The 17978-nt window shown below is 43.9% G+C and overlaps 1 protein-coding gene across 9 annotated transcripts in view; it reads left to right on the top strand.

Moving 5' to 3' along the window:
• sulf1 (sulfatase 1) overlaps positions 1 to 17978 on the top strand; it is a 379294-nt gene that overhangs the window by 167167 nt on the left and 194149 nt on the right. The window lies entirely within an intron of this gene.

Raw genomic sequence — 17978 nt, 5'->3', positions numbered from 1 at the left:
GGGGAAGAGAGAGAGAGGGAAAGAGAGGAGAGAGAGGGGGAGTGAGAAGAGAGGGAAGGGAGAGAGAGGGGGGAGATAGGGGAGAGAGAGAGGGGGGGTGACAGAGAGAGGGAGAGACAGAGGGGGAGAGAGAGAAGAGAGGGGAGAAAGAGCGGGAGGGTGGAGAGAGGTGGAGAGAGAGTGAGGTGAGAGGAGAGGAGAGAGAGCGGAAGAGAGGGGAGCGAGGGAGAGAGGGTGAGAGAGGGGGGGGAGAGAGGGAGATAGAGAGGCAGGGCTGCCAACTTTCATGCGTTGAGCGTGAGAAACACGCATTTCACCAAATTCTCACGCTGATCACACATTTCTCATGCTCTGTCGTGAGAAATTCTGTGATCAACGAAAATTTAAAAACTCATATAAACTGCATGGGCCGCAGGTGTTGGAAGCAGAAGCAGCAGCGGGAACAGATGCGGAAAGGGAGCGGGGCTGGCAAGTGTTTGCTGGGCTGGCGAGTAGATCACTGCAGCTCCGGCCATGTAACAGCCTCAATGCAAGAGTCCCAGCCTGTCAGAGGCGTCGGAAGCGTTGCGTCGCTGCCACGAGAGTCTCTGTGCCAAATTCGCCCAGGTGACCAGCATGGATCAGGCTGCAGCTCGGTGCATCCTGGATGACAACCAGTGGCTGCTGGAAGTAAGTACCAAGCAGAAACGGTGGAAGATAGTGGACTTCAAATGGAAGTGGTTAGATAAAGCATCCTGCTTGCCTGCTAGATTTTCACTTACTGCAACTGCAGGAAAAATGTTCCCGATGTTGGGGGAGTTCAGAACCAGGGGTCACAGTTTAAGAATAAAGGGTAGGCGAGTTAGGACTGAGATGTGGACAAACTTTCTTCACACAGAGAGTTATGAATCTGTGGAATTCTCTGCCACAGAAGGCAGTGCAGGCCAATTCACTGGATGTTTTCAAGAGAGAGTTACATTTGTTGGCTTGGGGTTAACAAAATCAAGGGGTATGAGGAAAAAAACAGGAAAGAGGTACTGATTTTAGATGAACAGCCATGATCATATTGAAGGCAGTGCTGGCTCGAAGGGCCGAATGGCCTATTCCTGCACCTATTTACTATGTTTCTATGCTTGAGTATATGGCAATAAAACGCGATCACTTGATTTTGAAGCATTCATGCATGGTGGAAGTATAATGTAGTCATAGAGTGATACAGTGTGAAAACAGGCCCTTCGGCGCAACTTGCCCACACCCGCAAACATGTCCCGGCTACGTTACCTGCTTTTGGTCCATACCTCCAAACCTGTCCTATCCATTTATCCGTCTAACTGTTTCTTAAATGTTGGGATGGTCCCTGCCTCAAATACCTCCTCTGGAAGCTTGTTCCATACACCCACCACCCTTTGTGTGGAAAAAGATACCCCTTAAAAAGTTACCACTTAAAAATACTTCATACAAAAACATTGAAATTATACTTCTACAATGCACTAAAACATGATTTTAATATATCAAATTTCAAAAAGTCTATACCATGGGAGGGGGGACACCTCCCTTCCACATCCTCTCCCCACTCGATTGCTCCACTCCCTCGCCGGGTACCCCCAAGGCCAGTGATCAGTGATCGCGCAGCCCCCCCACTTTCAAAAACGTTCCACAGCCCCTGGTTCAGACAGAGAACACAGGCCAGTTGTCCATGAGGCCAGAACTGAGGCCAGTTGTCCGTGATGTCTGGATCCCAATGCTCAGCGTTTCATGTTTCGGAGTTGGCCAATGTTATTGATTTGTAATTAGCCTGATTTGTAATTAGTTGACAAAACCTTAATTTATTAATACGGAATATCCAGGGGGATGGGATAAGTGTAATATTAAAATGACATGCAAGGTGTCAGGCTGTCTGTCACAACATACAACCCCGATAACCCATTATTTCCTTCAGTTAAATATTGGGAAGGTAGCACTATTGCCATTTGCCACTCAACTATTATGTTTGTTTACCTCACTGACTATTTCTACCCAAAATTCCTTTGACAGGTTGAATAGAAATGTACCTAATCTCGTCATGATCAGGGTAGAATAGGGGGCCAGGTGTAAGGCTGGGTCAGGAATGAGAGAAGGTATGCAACTGGAGTCAGGGTCAGGAGTAGTACCAGGTGTGCAGTGAGACCCAGGTTGGTTAACATGGGCCAAGTGTTTGATTATAATCTGATTTCCATACATGAATATACTAAGATCATTCATATGCTGCACATGTTCAACCATGATCATATTGAATGGCGGTGCAGGCTCAAAAGGCTGAATGGCCTACTCCTGCACCTATTTTCTATGTTTCTATGTTGATCAGAGCCTGGCTCTACTGTGGAATGTAATTTAGTCTAACCTTATTAATAGCTAATCCAATTTAAAACATATATTGCATTCAAGTGTAAGTTAAAAGACTCGCTACAGTATGCACCATATTGCACAATTTCAAGCTGAAAAATGCAAAATCTCCATACCAATGTGAGGGGACACACCCTCCTACCACACCCTCAAGCAAAGATAGACACAAAATGCTGGAGTAACTCTGTGGGTTAGTGTCAATGTCCCGACAGGCAGCATCTCCTGACTTGTCCCTTGTCGAGGGTGGAATGGCGTTAGAATATCATGGGTGAGACTCAGACTTGCCCCATTCACGATAATATTAATGTGGATGGTCAAGCTTACCTTACTGGTCATTGGTGACCCCAGAATGTTGGAGGTGAGGTATGTTGGAAGTGATTATTGTCCTGCATTTTTGTGGGATAAATGAATCATCAGTCGGACAACGGGATCAATTGATCATCAGCTGGGGGATTTGGGAACAATTGATCATGTCAGATCTGGTAAACTGAATCAATGGCCAGTGTGAGTAATCAGTGGATCTGCAGCCAGGGGTGGATGATGGGGGCAACAGTCACTTCTTGAAAGGAAATATTCTGCCTCAAGACTGGAGCTTTTGGGAACAGAAAGGAAGTGGTTGGGGGATTAGTCTGATGACCAAAAGCAATCACCCCTTAGCCAGGATTTTGGGTGGGGAAGGGTGGAGGTGCTGTACCTCAGTGGGGAAGGTGGTGTAGATGTATCCTTCAGGCTGAGTGGGGCCAGACTTGAGACAAGTATGTCTCTGGACTATGGAAGAGAGATCATTCTTGAGACTCTAGGGAGAGAGGATTTTCCACAATCTGGGAAAGAGAAATGGGCCCTTAAAACTGAGGAAGAGAGACCATTTGTGAATGAGGATCGCTCGGGGGAGGCCCAGTTGATCCTCAAACTGAGAGATTCGGAGGTAGGATGGATACGAGAGATTTGGCATATCTGATGTCTGTCCCGTGATAATGGTGGGAGTGCAAGTTGACAGGAAACAAGACTTGTAATGAAGATTTAGAAGCAATATTCCGTCTGAAGTTTGGCAACAATCACCATCTTTGTGCAACCTACAAAATTATGATGCAAGGAGCTTCAAACTCTCCCATCAATAAAAAATATCTCAACAAATATTTCTCTGCCTGAGACTCTTAACTAAAACATTGGAATGTCCCTTCAACTTTTGAGTTCTGCTCCAAATGATTTGACAGAAATGGCTGAAATTAGGGATCTTGCTTTGAATTCAGCTCTGAAAATTGCTTGTAGTCCACAATGTAAATTGCACTACTCGGCTGCCATGTTGACCTTTTTGCCGCATCAGATTTCAGCAACATGAATTTCTGCAATCCAATTCTCACAGATATATCTTTTATTCACCAAGGTATTGATCGTTTTTTAATAAATGCAGCGATACCATTGCTTCAGTGAATAGTGACATTTAACTATATATGTTACCATGGAAACTAGGACCCTTCAGATCGTGTTTGAAAAGACATATTGAACCGTGGCTTATTCAAATAAATTGTTGCGTTGTTTGATTTTGCTTCGAGCAAGTGTAAGCTGATACCTGAAAACTGAGGTTGCACGTGCAGCTTTGGTAGCTGGTGAAACAGACTGATTATTATTAACTGCAGATGGGCGCTCATCCATTTACAATTAGCTATGCTTATGGTGCTGCTCATTTCCTGCCTCATTAGAGAGCTAAAAGGCTTGATGACCTGTTTCTAGCATTGTTAACTGTTACGAAATGTTTCCAAGTTGTATATTGAACCTCTGTGTACACAAGGAAGCCTTTTAGAATTGTTCAACAAACAAGTAGATGAAATCCAGTCTTCCTATACATTCCGGGAATATTGTATTTGACAACTTGTTTTATTTTACTAAATTAGATTGTTCCAGTGTGCCACCTATGAAGCAGGAATGCTAAAATCTGAACTGATGATGATTCTGAATAGAAAGGCATAATTTAACAAAGTGAACACCACAAGCAATAAAAATAAGGTTCAAATAACTTTATGGACCTATTTGGACTTTGTTTAACAGAATGTTATATTTAGTAATAGAGTGTGAGGAGTACATTTTATAGATCAGGTACATGATGCCACAGAACAATGGTCCGAGAGCAATAGTTTTTCTGGTTTGGTGACCCTTTCCTTCCTCATTTCCAAAAACATGACCTCTTTAAATGGCTATCTATTACTCCGTTGATACTAATATTTTTTTATTTGGTGCAGATGGTGCAAATCATATGATTTCATTCATGATATGTCTTTCTCAGCTACGTGATCAAATTAACAGTAATTATGGTACCCCAGTTGTAAATATCATGCTAGCTAACATAGTCAAAATTTCTTGAAATTATGTTTGGTGCAATCATAAGCAGAACCAAAGATCAATGTTCCCCCATTGGATGCACTGTTGTTTGAATTGTGTTTCAGAAAATGAAAGGTATTATTCATTGGATCAATGCATAAGCAGATAAGAGTAATTTTCAGTTGTTCGTTAAAGAGATATGCAGTCAATTTCAATGGAGAGTTTCAAGATCACATCTTTTAATTAAATACAGCTGTGATAATATCTAGAGGTGAGATGAATGTGTGATTCAAGTAAAAATGTCAATAAGTCAATAAGAACATAATTCTGTTTTACATAAAGAGATGTGATAATGTCAGAGCTTGAAGCACAATTGAGGTGCTCTATGCACTAGGAATGTCTGATTCAAAATAAACCAAAACCGTTATCTGGATTCATCTCTATAAGAGCAGAAATCCCAGGAGTTTCACAGGAGCAGTCAATAAGATCTCAACAGCATGGAAATCCTGTCTGATTAATTCAAAGGGGTTCAGGCTAATAGATTAAACTCCTTGAATTTCTTTCAGAAAGATCTACTTTAGGCCTGAGGTTTGGTTTAACATCTCATGAACATCAATGTGAACTGCACAGCATTCCCGCAATGGTTCATTACAACGGTAGCAGCATTTAAAAGGCACTTGGACAAATACGTGGATACGAAAAGTTTGGAGGAATCCGGGCCAAACGTGAACAAATGAGACAAGCATAGATGGGGCATCTTGGTCTGCTTGGATGAGTTGGCCCAAAGGGCCTCTTTCTGTGTTCTATGATTTTAAGTAAAATTTCAAAACAAATTGGAAAGCAAGAAAGGTTTGGTTCAAGTCAGAATTATGCAGTTTTGTGTGAGGAGTTTATTTTTAATTTTTAACCTGCACTAGAAACTGAAGCAACACTCTTTCCATTTTATTATCTGTGCCTTCAAACAAAACCCCTCATTCAGAGAAATGTTTACAACGCATACACTGAAAAATATAAATTATTGAATATTCTGTTGAGGAATCATAAATTGATACGCTGTCTAAATAGTTTAGATATGTGTAAATAGGCAGGAGCATGCCATTAAAAATGTTGAATAATATTAAAATGTTGCTAAACTATGATCATTTCCATTATCAATGACACTGTTAATCTGTTGCATTTGGTACTGACTCTTGCAATACAATAACAACAGTTACTATATGACAGAATTGCAAATCAACAAGGATCTTTTCCAGGGATGTGCACAAATCAGAATTTGGAAGGCTGATGACCCCAATAATCATTTAGCATGTTAATGATACACATGTATGTTTCTATATGCATAATCTGTGTGTAAGAAGGAAGTGCAGATGCTGGTTTAAACTGAAGATAGATACTAAAAGCTGGAGTAATGAGCCTGTCCCACTTAGGCGATTTTTCAGGCGACTGTCAAGTTGCCGGCAGTCGCCTGAAAAACCGGTCACTGGAACGGCGACTGTCAGAGTGGAACACACACACACATCACTTCCTTCACCAGCCCGTTATGCAGGCGGGGGACAGGGCAAGCGGGGGGAGCTCTGTCTGAGTGAAATTCACACTGTGCAAAGCCAAGGTGCTACAAGCACACACCGCGATGAACAGGAAGGTTGGCGCTGTAATTAAGACAGCTAAAGCACGGTGTATGGTAAGTCCTTTAAAAGAGGGGGGGGAGAAGGAGGGAGAAGGTTTGGAGACAACCTTTAAAAAGCCAGAGATACACAGCTGTGAAGCTTGGCACACATTTAACATTACCGGTTGGTTATCCTTGGTTCTGAAAACTACTGCTTATGTTTTCTTTCCCCAATGAGCCAATGAAATTCATCGGTCAGCAACGGCTGCAACCTATGAGAACCTACGACCTCCTGGCAACCCACTAGGATCTCCTGGCGACCCACCTATGGCACGAGAATTCTCGCTGCTCTGCAGGGCGGCTTCTTTCTGGTCACCGCTAATTTTTCAACGTGTTGAAAAATTTGCGGCGACCATAATAAGGCCACGACTAGTTCCCATGAAGGAGACTCCCCGGCAACCACCCGCGAACATGTTGCCACCATGTGGCGACTGTATAGTCTCCTGCAGTCGCCTAAGTGGTATAGGCCCATAACTCTTCTGAAGAAGGGTCTCAACCCGAAATGTCACCCATTCCTTCTCTCGAGATGCTGCCTGTCCTGCTGAGTTACTCCCAGCTTTTTGTGTCTGCGTAATCTGTGTGTTTTACATGCTCCTCCAAATGTTGTTACATTTAAATTCCTTGCAAATTCCTCCTTTAAAATAAGTATGAATCCTACAGAACTGCAGGGACCTCATGGAAATTACTTTCTAGACTCGCTAATCCTAAATTTACACAAACTGTAATAAGAGACTGGCTGAAAGTAAAATGCAGATGCTAGAAATCTGGAATAAAATATGAGATGCTGGAAATACTCATCAGGTCGGGCCATTTCCGTGGAGAGAGAAACAATTAATGTTTCAGTTCAGTTTTCCTTAGAAGCGGCTGCTTTCACTCTAGTATTGATAACAACATTTATTATTGAGTAACATCTGGTACAAGGGTTATCTTTATAATCCACTACACATACACAGTATATATTTTTTCCATTAAAAATTCATTTAACGTTTTTAAAGTTAGATTGAGGGATTCAACTGAAATGAATAATTTGCAAAAAATGAAAAAAAAATCAGAAAAATTCAGACTGATTGATTAAAAATATTGTGTAGACATCCTATGAATTTATTAAATTGAAGCAGATTTTGCTTTGAAATTGATGTTTTAACAAGACACTTTAAAAAATGAAATACATTTTTTGAAAGCTCAACCAGCTGTCATACTTGTGCTGTAAAAAGAATAAGGCAGCATTAGCAACACCTCAGGCAGTGACACCTGTTATAAGATTATATTGGAATGTCTAACAAGTGCAAAGACATCAATTTCATGAATTTAATTAAAATCATTAATTTTCTATGCCTCCAGAGTTTAAAAAAAAAATACTCTAAAGAAAATGGCAAACCAACAATGGATTAATATCTTGCTATGAGCCAGTTGTATTATTCACCGATCCAAAAGACAGCAGAAATACAAATAGCTTTCACTTTGACGTCTGCAATCACCCTTGTTATTAATGGCAAGTAGAGCTGCTATAATGAACAGTTGACTGTTTTAGTACACGGAGATAAAACTGCAGGAAGTTGTGGAGTGCGGAGCGTAAAGTCACGTACGTTAGAATTTCTTTCTTTTATGCTGCAAAGTGGGCACTCCAACACGGTTGGACCTTTGCAAAGGCATAAGTGTGACAATAAACCACAATCCTTTGCCACTAGGCAACCTGCAGCACTGTTCACTGTAAATTGTAGCATATACTAATAATATGTACCATATTATTCAGCTGCCAAAAAGAATCAGCATGTCTCATGTCGTCTTCCTTTTCATAATTCAAGGCATAACAGCAGTGAGTAGATTTATCTTCACTCATTGAAAGGGAAATTCCTGCTTGAAGTGCTTCCATTAATAGAAGGTAGACAAAAGTACTGGAGAAACTCAGCGGGTGAGGCAGCATCTATGGAGCCAGGAAATAGACAACGTTTCGGGCCGAACCCCTTCTTCAGACCGATGTGAGGGTGGGAGGAGGGAAGAAGAAAGGAAGAGGTGGAGTCAGTGGGCTGAGGGAGTGCTGAGAAGGGGAGGAGAAAGTAAGGACTACTTGAAATTAGAGAAATCAATGTTCATACCGCTGGGGTGCAAACTGCCCAAGTGAAATATGAGGTGCTGCTCCTCCAATTCACGGTGGTCCTCACTCTGACCATGGAGGAGGCCGAGGACAGAAAGGTCGGATTCGGAATGGGAGGGGGAGTTGACGTGTTGAGCCACCGGGAGATCAGGTTGGTTATTGCAAACCTAGCGGAGGTGTTCGGCGAAGCAATCGCCAAGGCTAAGCTTGGTCTCACCGATGTAGAGCAGCTGACATCTAGAGCAGCGGATGCAATAGATGAGGTTGGAGGAAGTGCAGGTGAACCTCTGCCGCACTTGGAAAGACTGCTTGGTTCCTTGAATGGAGTCAAGGGGGAGGGGTAGCATTTCTTGTGGTTGCAAGGGAAAGTGCCTGGAGAGGGGGTGGTTCGGGTGGGAAAGTGCCCGGAGAGGGGGTGGTTCGGGTGGGAAAGGACGAATTGATCAGGGGGTTATGGAGGGAACGGTCTCTGCGGAAAGCAGACAGGGGAGGAGATGACAAGATGTAGCAAGTGGTGGGGTCATGTTGGAGGTGGCGAAAATGACGAAGGATTATTTGGTGTACGTACCGGCTGGTAGGGTGGAAGGTGAGGACAAGGGGGACTCTGCCCTTGTTACGAGTGAGGGGATGGGGAGTGAGAGCAGATTCACGGGGTATAGAAGAGACCCTGGTGAGAGCCTCATTTATGGTACAGGAGGGAAATCCCCGTTCCATGAAGAATGAGGACAACTCCGATGCCCTGGTGTGGAACACCTCATCCTGGGTGCAGATGCGGCGTAGACGGAGGAATTGGGAGTAGGGGATGGAGTCCTTACAGGAAGCAGGGTGGGAAGAAGTGTAGTCCAGATAGCCCTGGGAGTCAGTGGGTTTAGAGTGGATGTCGGTCAGGATTCTATCCCCTGCAATGGAGATGGTGAGGTCAAGAAATGGTAGGGAAATGTCGGAAATGGTCCAGGTGTATTTGAGTGCCGGATGGAAGTTAGTGGTGAAATGGATGAAGTCAGTGAGTTGTGTGTGGATGCAGGAGGTAGCACCAATGCAGTCGTCGATGTAGCGGAGGTAGAGTTCGGGGATAGCGCCACTGTACGTCTCGAACAAAGATTGTTCGACGTACCCTACAAAGAGGCATGCATAGCTAGGGCCCATGCATGCGCCCTCCATAGAAATCCCCTTTTCTTGTAGATTTCCAACCATTTGCAAAGCTCCAAGGATACGGAACCAACAAAAAATTTTACCTTTCCTCTCTACATAAACATAATGGTCTCATTGCATTAATATGAAATATGGCAATTCGAAATACAGTGTCTCTGAATCATAATGGATTGCAGAAAGAAAACAATCTGCATTGTGTAGATGAAACCATATAGTATCTAAAAAATGAATAAATATCATTATTGCAGTGACATTCTAATTATATTGTGGATGGAGATTGCAGATAATTGATACTTTAGCTCAACTGGAGCTTCCCTTCACTGATTGATTAACTGAGGAAGGATCCCGACACGAAGCACTACCTGTCCATGTTTTCCACAGATGCTGCCGGATCTGCTGAGTTACCCCAGCATTTTGTGTCTTTCTTTGGTAAACCAGCATCTGAAATTCTTAGGTACACAAAAATGCTGGAGAAACTCAGCTGGTGCAGCAGCATCTATGGAGCGAAGGAAATTTTAACTTATTTCCACCTGCAGATTTCACTGTAATTCTAAATATTTACCACTGAGTGGTGCTGCATAGCAGCCATCTTTGTTGGAAATTTACTTTGCCCATCTTGACCTCAACAAGTAATCTATAAACTCAAATGTCACCTGATTTCCTTTTATCGGTTTAGGTGATTTGTGATCTTCTAATGTTTCTGCTCAATGACCCAGCATTCTCTCCCAAGACCATAGCAAATTAAACAAAGATAGTTCTGAATGTACAGTTGGATTTTCCCAAAGCTGTCCTGAACCTGGGCCCTCCCAAGTTTTCTATATATCGGCGAGATCAAGCACAGGCTCTGCAATTGTTTCGCTGAACACCTTTACTCAGTCCGCCTAAACCTACCTGATCTCCCGGTTGCAAAACTCTTTAATTCCCCCTCCCATTCCCACACTTATCTTTCTGTCCTGGGCCTCCTCCATTGTCAGAGTGAGGCCCAGCACAAATTGGAGAAACAGCACCTCATATTTCATTTGGGCAGCTTACACCCCAGCAGTATGAACATTGACTTCTCAAACTTCAAGTAACCCTTGCTTTCCCTCTCTCTCCATCCCTCCCAATTCCCAGTTCACTGACTAGTCTGACGGTCTCCGACTACATTTTATCTGTTGGCTTTGTTGTTACCTTCTCCCAGCTCACACTGATCTATTCTACATTTCCTTGACCTCCATCCCCTTTGTCCTGTTTTTACATCTTATACTTCCTTAGCTGTGTATCTCCCTCTCTATTGACCAGTCTGAAGAAGGATCTCGACCCAAAACGTCACCGATTCCTTCTCTCCAGAGATGCTGTCTGTCCCGCTGAGTTATTCCAGCATTTTATGTCTATATTTCCTGAACTTCAGATCACCATTATCCCTGAAGCCTCTGTCACACAGCCAATGGATAATCCAGATCTGGACTCCTGTACTGCACCCTAGCCTGATGGCATACGGCCCTTGGCTCTGGCTCACACCCTTTCGAAGCCTTGCTCAGCAGCCTATTTCTGCATTTCATTATGGATCTTGCCAATGTACACACTAACATACTTATAGTTCAACTGGATCAAATGATTCAGTGGCTGTCAACCTTACATAGTTTTGTCAGGTTCATATTCGACTATTTCTCCGAGTCATGTCCTCGCCCCCCCTCCTTGCGGCCTACCAATTGGATCGGAGCGGCCTTTCCTACCGGAGACCGGACCAGATCTTCGGAAGCGGCAGCAGCGCTGGATTCACCACCATGCGGACGGTACCTACCTGGATCGCCGTTTGACGCTCCGGAGCGTTGGGCCTGCAGCGAGGACATCACGGAACTGTGGTTCGCAGAGCTCCCAGCACGGGCGGCGCTGACTTTAACATCGCGGAGTCCCTGGGGCCCTTTGCCGAGGGCCGCCAGCGTGAATCTCCGCCCGGCGCGGCCTGGGGACGTCGGGAGCCGCGGACTCCGGTGGGTAGCGGCCGATTCGCAGGTCCAAGCCGCTGAGGTTGGCCTCCCGTTCCGACGCCGAAGTTCCATCATCCCGGCGAGCGGGTCTGAGCGGCGGGCCGCCCATGGCAGCTACTGCGGAGGACTCCGGAGGCCCCGTCCACGGGTGAACATCAGGAACATCAGTGGAAGATGACTGACTTTGGTGCCTTCCCCACAGTGGGAAACTTTTGATTCTGCTGTGTGGGGATGTTTTATGTTGGACTCTATTGTGTGTTGTGTTCTTTATTTTATTGTATGGCTGTATGCAAAAACAAATTTCAGACCTCGGTCTGACAATAAAGTGTCATCGTATCGTATAATACACATATCTCAATGTACAAAATAAGGCAGAGGGTAATTTTCATCCTTCAGGCTCCACTGGGTTTGGGGGAGAACAATAATCAACTATATACAGGTCCAGAGCAAAAAATTAAATGCAGGAGAACCTGTGCAGGCCAGACAATATCCACGGAGGGAGATGGACATATAACATTTTAGGTTGGGATCATTCTTCACCTGAAGGAGGATCCTGATGGCCCTGTCTCACGGTGCGAGTCCACCCACGAGTGATCCCGAGTGAAAGTTAAAAATAACACTCGTGGTTGTCTACGAGATTCCAAGTTTATGTTCACGAGTTCACACGTGTATGTCTAAGTTTGCCATTTACCTCTCATTTCCACGATGTACCAAGTTCCTCTCCCGAGTTACCAAGTTCCTCTCCCGAGTTACTCTCATGCCAAACGTGAATGAAGGCCTGTTTTAAGTATCAAATAGAGGAGCTGGACAGTATCTGATACAGTAAGTAAATTCTGATTCAGTATTGAAAGTTATTCAATTTCAGAACTTAAAAAAACTAGGCAGGATCTCGACCCCGCACTCGCTGCCATTGTGCAGCAAGGAGGCGGTGTTAAAGAAGACAGCTCCATCCTGCGGCTTTGAGTTAAAGATAGAATTCAGCGCGGCCGCATCTATTGATATGACCTACAAAGGGAAAATGCGCACCGTCCAGTGCCAGAGCGTTTCTCTCTGCTTCATATACGTGGGAATTCCCTCAGTATGGTCACTCAGCGGGACAGGCAGCATCTCTGGAGAGAAGGGATGGGTGACGGGATGACGTTTCCAAAATTCTGCTGCGTCTTTATGTTACTCCAGCACTGTGTGTTCATTTTTTGTCAACCAGCATCTGCCCTTTCTTGTGTATGACATTATTTGTAACTGTGGCAGTTGATTGTCGCTCCCTTCAGTTTCCCAGGGGGTCGGGACAGGACTGGAGTTGGGAGGGAAAGGTGGGGGAGGGAAAGAGTGCCCACGGTAGACTCACGGGCTACTACGTTCTTACGAGTTTAAATGTTTCAAATTTTAACTTCAAGAGTAAATTTGACTCGTGGAAATCTTTAATCATGTTTAAAGTTTTTCAAGAGTTAACAAGTTTCACGGGAACCTGCCGTTAGCGCCATGGGTCGCTAAGTTGCGTCCACTAGTTACGACGTTCCCACTACGTTAATTGTACGTGATTACGAGTTTAATTTGTTTTAAACTCGTGGGTCGACTCGCACCGTGAGAGGGGTTTGACCCATAATACGACTTTCCATCTCCCACCACAGATGTTGCCTGACCCACTGAGTTCCTCCAGAATTTTGTTTTATGCTCAAGATTTGAGCATTTGCAGTCTCTTATAACTCCTATATACAGGTCCTACTTGGGTTATGAGCACCCGACAGCCTGTACATAAAAACCGTTTGGGAGAGCGGTGGGATAGATTTGTTGGCTGCTATGGGGCTGCAGGCACCTTCTGATGGGTGGGAATGGGACAGTTTTGCATGCCTTCTCTCACTCCTCACCATGTCAACCCCTGAGCTATATCAGGATAAGCAGAGATGGGAGGAGTGAGCAGTCACCCACTCACTCAGTGAGGCCGGCTGATGACTAGCTCTACCCGTGCCTGCTCTCTATAACATCGCAGCTAATCCTCTCCTACACAGACTTTTGTTCCTTTTTTTTCTAGTCCTCACCCCCATGCCACCCATTCTTTCCCCACCTCCACATGCTCCTCGCCTGTGCCTAACCCCTCTAGATCTCCTATTTATTACACCCCACCCCTACCTTATTTCCTTATCAGATTCAACTATCTGCAGCCCTCAGTCTTCCCCACTTACCACCTACGGTCTTTAAGATCATCTCCATCCTTCTCTCATCCCTCTATATGCAATGCAACACCTTCTTGCCTGGACCCACCTATCACTTGCCAGCTGTTACCATCTCTAATCTTGAAGAAGGGTCCTGACCCGAAGCAATGTCAGTGCATTGTCCTTCACAGTTGCTGCCTGACCCATTGAGTAACTACAGTAGTTTTTTTTATTCAAGATTCTAGCAACTGCAATCTCTCGTGTCTCGACAGCTTTCTAGTCATGTTTGACATAAAACTATTTGGGTTACAAATAGTTCTCAGTTGTAACCTGAGGAGGACCTGTGCATTTACTAAATGACACCACCTCTGATGGGTCTGTTGCTTCTCGGGCCACAGGCATTCAGGAACTAAATTCCAATAATCTATGACAACATAACATGAAAAAACAATTGTCAGTGAAATAGTAATGTGAACACCTTATCTTTGTATCACAAAAGACCTATTGTTCTGCTTATCAACTATCATGAAAATTTGATTAGAGTAGTCCTGTTCAACATGTTTAAAGACTGCTTCTCATTATCAGTAAGCGTTGTGAACTCTTGAGGAATGTAACTTCTGATCGGCACAAGGTTGACCTTTCCTGTGACAGAACCTTGACTGTAATATTAAATGGGATGATAGTCATTTGAAATTGTTAAGCAATTATATTATTATTGAATTGCCCAAAAGCAATAAATAATGGTTTTGTTAATATATACCTGTTACAAAAATATTTCAAATATGTTAATTAATATGTTATTAATATGGTACAATGCAATTTTAACTGTGTCTGCTTCAGAAACTTACCCAGAGTGGGATGAAGTGATAAACAGGACATTAATTTTTATTTTTTTAAATGACACAACAGTCTGCAATTTAAATCACTGACATTTGCAGCAGCATGGCTTGACGTGATCAGATAGGTGGGTTATCTCCTCAGTGACTGTGAATTACAGCAGCCAAAGAACCGCAGCTCATTTGTGCCCCAGGTGCAAGTGATCAATGACTGTCAGTCACATTAGCATCCAAGCACCTGGAATTTTTCATTGCTGGTGGTTTCTGTTTATTCTCCAGTCTAAAATCTAGAAAGAATTATGTGCAACTTAGAAATTCCAAACTGCCACATATTTCTACAGAGTTATTAACCATAAAATCGCCAGTCTTGGCCGTACCATATCTTCAAACTTCCACCTACATTCACCCCTTTGGAAAGTGTGCATCTTCTAGAGTTATATGTACACACTTGTACTGATTGAAATGTACCATCCTAGAAACTGGTGCATCCAATTTTTAGGTACTAAATGAAAACATAAGAATCCAATATGTTAGGAAGAAGGCACCAGTGATTGAAAAAGGGGCTGACACGAGCCAGGCCTGACGGGTGTTAAGCACTCTCTTAATTTGTGCCAATCAGGGCCAACATCTGTCTTAAAGATGTCTTTGGAGTGTGGGTCGGTGGGGGCGCTGCAAGCCTGCAGCCCTGCCAGCAGCGTGTCGGCTCTTTCCACTTGTTTTTTTTTTTCAGTATGTCCTAATGTGGGTTTTTAATGTTCCTCTGGGTGTCCTGTGTGGGGGGTGGGTCGCCTCCTCCACGCGACCGAAGTGGTTTCCCCCTTACACCCCCACACCACCCCCCACACAGGACACCCAGAGGAACATTAAAAACCCACATTAAATCCTTAAATCTCCGACCGCCGGCCTGCACCAACCTGAAGCCGCGGTCTCCGGTGGGGAGGCACTGAATCAGGACATACCTGGACTTTTTACCTTGACTGCACATCTGGACGCCCGCAGCGACGGCTGCGGAGGATTGAGACCCCGACCACGGGGGAAAATGGAGAACTGGCCAAATTTTGTGCCTTCCACCAGTGATGAATGCTGTGGTGGATGTTTGTGTTAAATTTTGTGTGTGTTTTTGTGTGTTCTTTTTCATTGTACCGCTGCTGGCAAATTCATTTCACTTGCACTTTATGTGAAAGTGACGAATAAAACTGATTGCATTGTATTGTATTGTATTGTATAGATAGAGAGAAAATGCTGGAGTAACCCAGCAGGATGTCTGGAGACAAAGAATAGGTGATGTTTCAGGTTGGAATCCTCTTCAGACTGAAAGTAGAGTTGGGGTGGGGGGTGGGGTGGGGGAATAAACTGGAGGCGAGAAAAGGCCAGGACAAATCAGGGCCGGCAACAGATGTCCTCAGGAAGGGTGGAGCCCATAATGGCCCATTGTTGGTTGGGGAGGTGTGATAACAAGAGGGATACAAGGATGCGAACAGTGAAACTGGTAGGACCTCTAGGGTGGAGGGGGAGAGGGAGCGAGAAAGAGAAAGAGAGAGAGATAGAGAGCGAGAGAGAGAGGGGAAAAAACAATGTTCATTTTGCAGGTTTGGAACCTGCCCAAGCGAAATGGGTGCTATTCCTCCAATTTGCTTGTGGCCTCACTCTGACAGTGGAGGAGGCCCAGGACAGAAAGGTCAGTATGGAAATGGGGGTTAAAATGTTTGGCAACTGGGAGATCGCATGGGCCAAGGTGGACTGTGCGTAAATGTTCAATGAAATGATCGCCTGTTTTAAGTAGTCAATGTAAAATTGTCTGCCGTGAATACAGACAATCAGACTGTACATTGCCTGCCCCACCTCTCTATCTTCTTGAACACTGCCTCTTACAGCCACAGAGGGATATTGTAAGCAATGTAACAGTAATGTAAAGTAATCTCAAATCAAAGCCCTCTTCACACTCAAGTTGCCTGGAAATGCCCAGCAGTAGCACTTTCAAATAACAGAAGCTCCAAGCCTAACATCAGTCACTCCGTGAGACTGCCCAGCACAGACATGTCTTCTCTCTGTTGTTTTGCGGAATGGCTCCAATGCACACTGAGAACATGTTTCCTCAAACTCTGCAAATCTGTTGTCAATGAATTGTCTTACACGATTGAATTATAGTGCACTTCATATTTACTTTGTGATTAGCCTTTGCAATATCATAAAACAGCTTGTCTACTCACTTAGAATATTAGAATCGTGAACCTTTTTATTACAAAAAATATTTCTAACTGAAATACTTTTGATGCTCAGAATGGGACCTAGGGAGAACTTAAATGGCTTCATGGCAAGTGTGGTGGTGCAAGGTTTATTATTCGGACTGGAGGCATATGCCTCATGGATCTTTGCTGGGCCCATTGTTGTTTGTCATCTTTATCAATAATTTAGATGAGAATGTTCATGGCATGATTAGTAAGTTTGTAGATGACATTAAATAGGTGATATCATGGACAGTGACGATGGTTATCAAGAATGACAGCGTGATGTTGATCAGCTGGGCAAGTGGACAGAGGAAGACTAATGGAGTTTAATTTAGCCAAACCAGGGAAGGACTTTCACAGTGAAATGTGAGTAATGCAGAACAGAAGGATACAGGAGTAGTTCCCTGAAAGTGGCATCATAGGTAGATAAGGTGGTGAAGAAGGCTTTTGGCATGTTGGCCTTAATCAGTCAGGGAACTGAGGATAACAGTTGGGACATTATGTTACAGTTGTTCAAGACGTTGGTAAGGCTGCATTTGGTGCATTGCATTCAGTTTTGGTCACCCTGCCACAAGAAAGATGCCATTAAGCTGTAAAAAGTGCAGAGTTATGTGAGGATGCTGCCAGGACTGGAGGGTCTGAGTTTAGGGAGAGATTAGGCAGGTTCGGACTTGATTCCATGGTGTGCAGGAGGCTGAGGGATGAACATGAGGTGAATAGATAGAGTGAATACACTGAGTCTTTTTCCCAGGGTAGGGGAATCAAGAACTATAGGGCATAGGTTCAAGGTGAGAGGGGAAAGATTTAATAGGAATGTGTAAGGCAACTTTTTTACACAGAGGATGGTGGGTATATGGAACAAGTTTCCAGAGAAGGTAATTGAGGCAGGTATAATAACAACTTTTAAAAGACACAAGGTATGTGGATAGGAAAGGTTGAGTAGGATATGGGCAAATGGGACTAACTTAGATGGGCTATCTGGGTCAGCATCGACAACTTGTGCCAAAAGGCCTTTTTCCATGCTGTATGAAATGACTCTAATTATTAGTTAAGTGTAGTTTGCACAGTACAAGGTGTCATGAAAAGCAATTGCACAAATTTGAGATATGCAACTGTTGAAAAAGTATTTTTGCATGCAAATATTTTGGTCCAGGATGATCTATATAGACAACAGAACTGAGACTTTAGTGCATCGCTATGTCTA

The sequence above is a fragment of the Amblyraja radiata genome, chromosome 4, assembly GCF_010909765.2.
Source record: "Amblyraja radiata isolate CabotCenter1 chromosome 4, sAmbRad1.1.pri, whole genome shotgun sequence".
Lineage (NCBI taxonomy): Eukaryota > Metazoa > Chordata > Chondrichthyes > Rajiformes > Rajidae > Amblyraja > Amblyraja radiata.
Note: the sequence above shows the minus strand (reverse complement) of the source record. Positions and strands in the feature narration are given on the sequence as shown.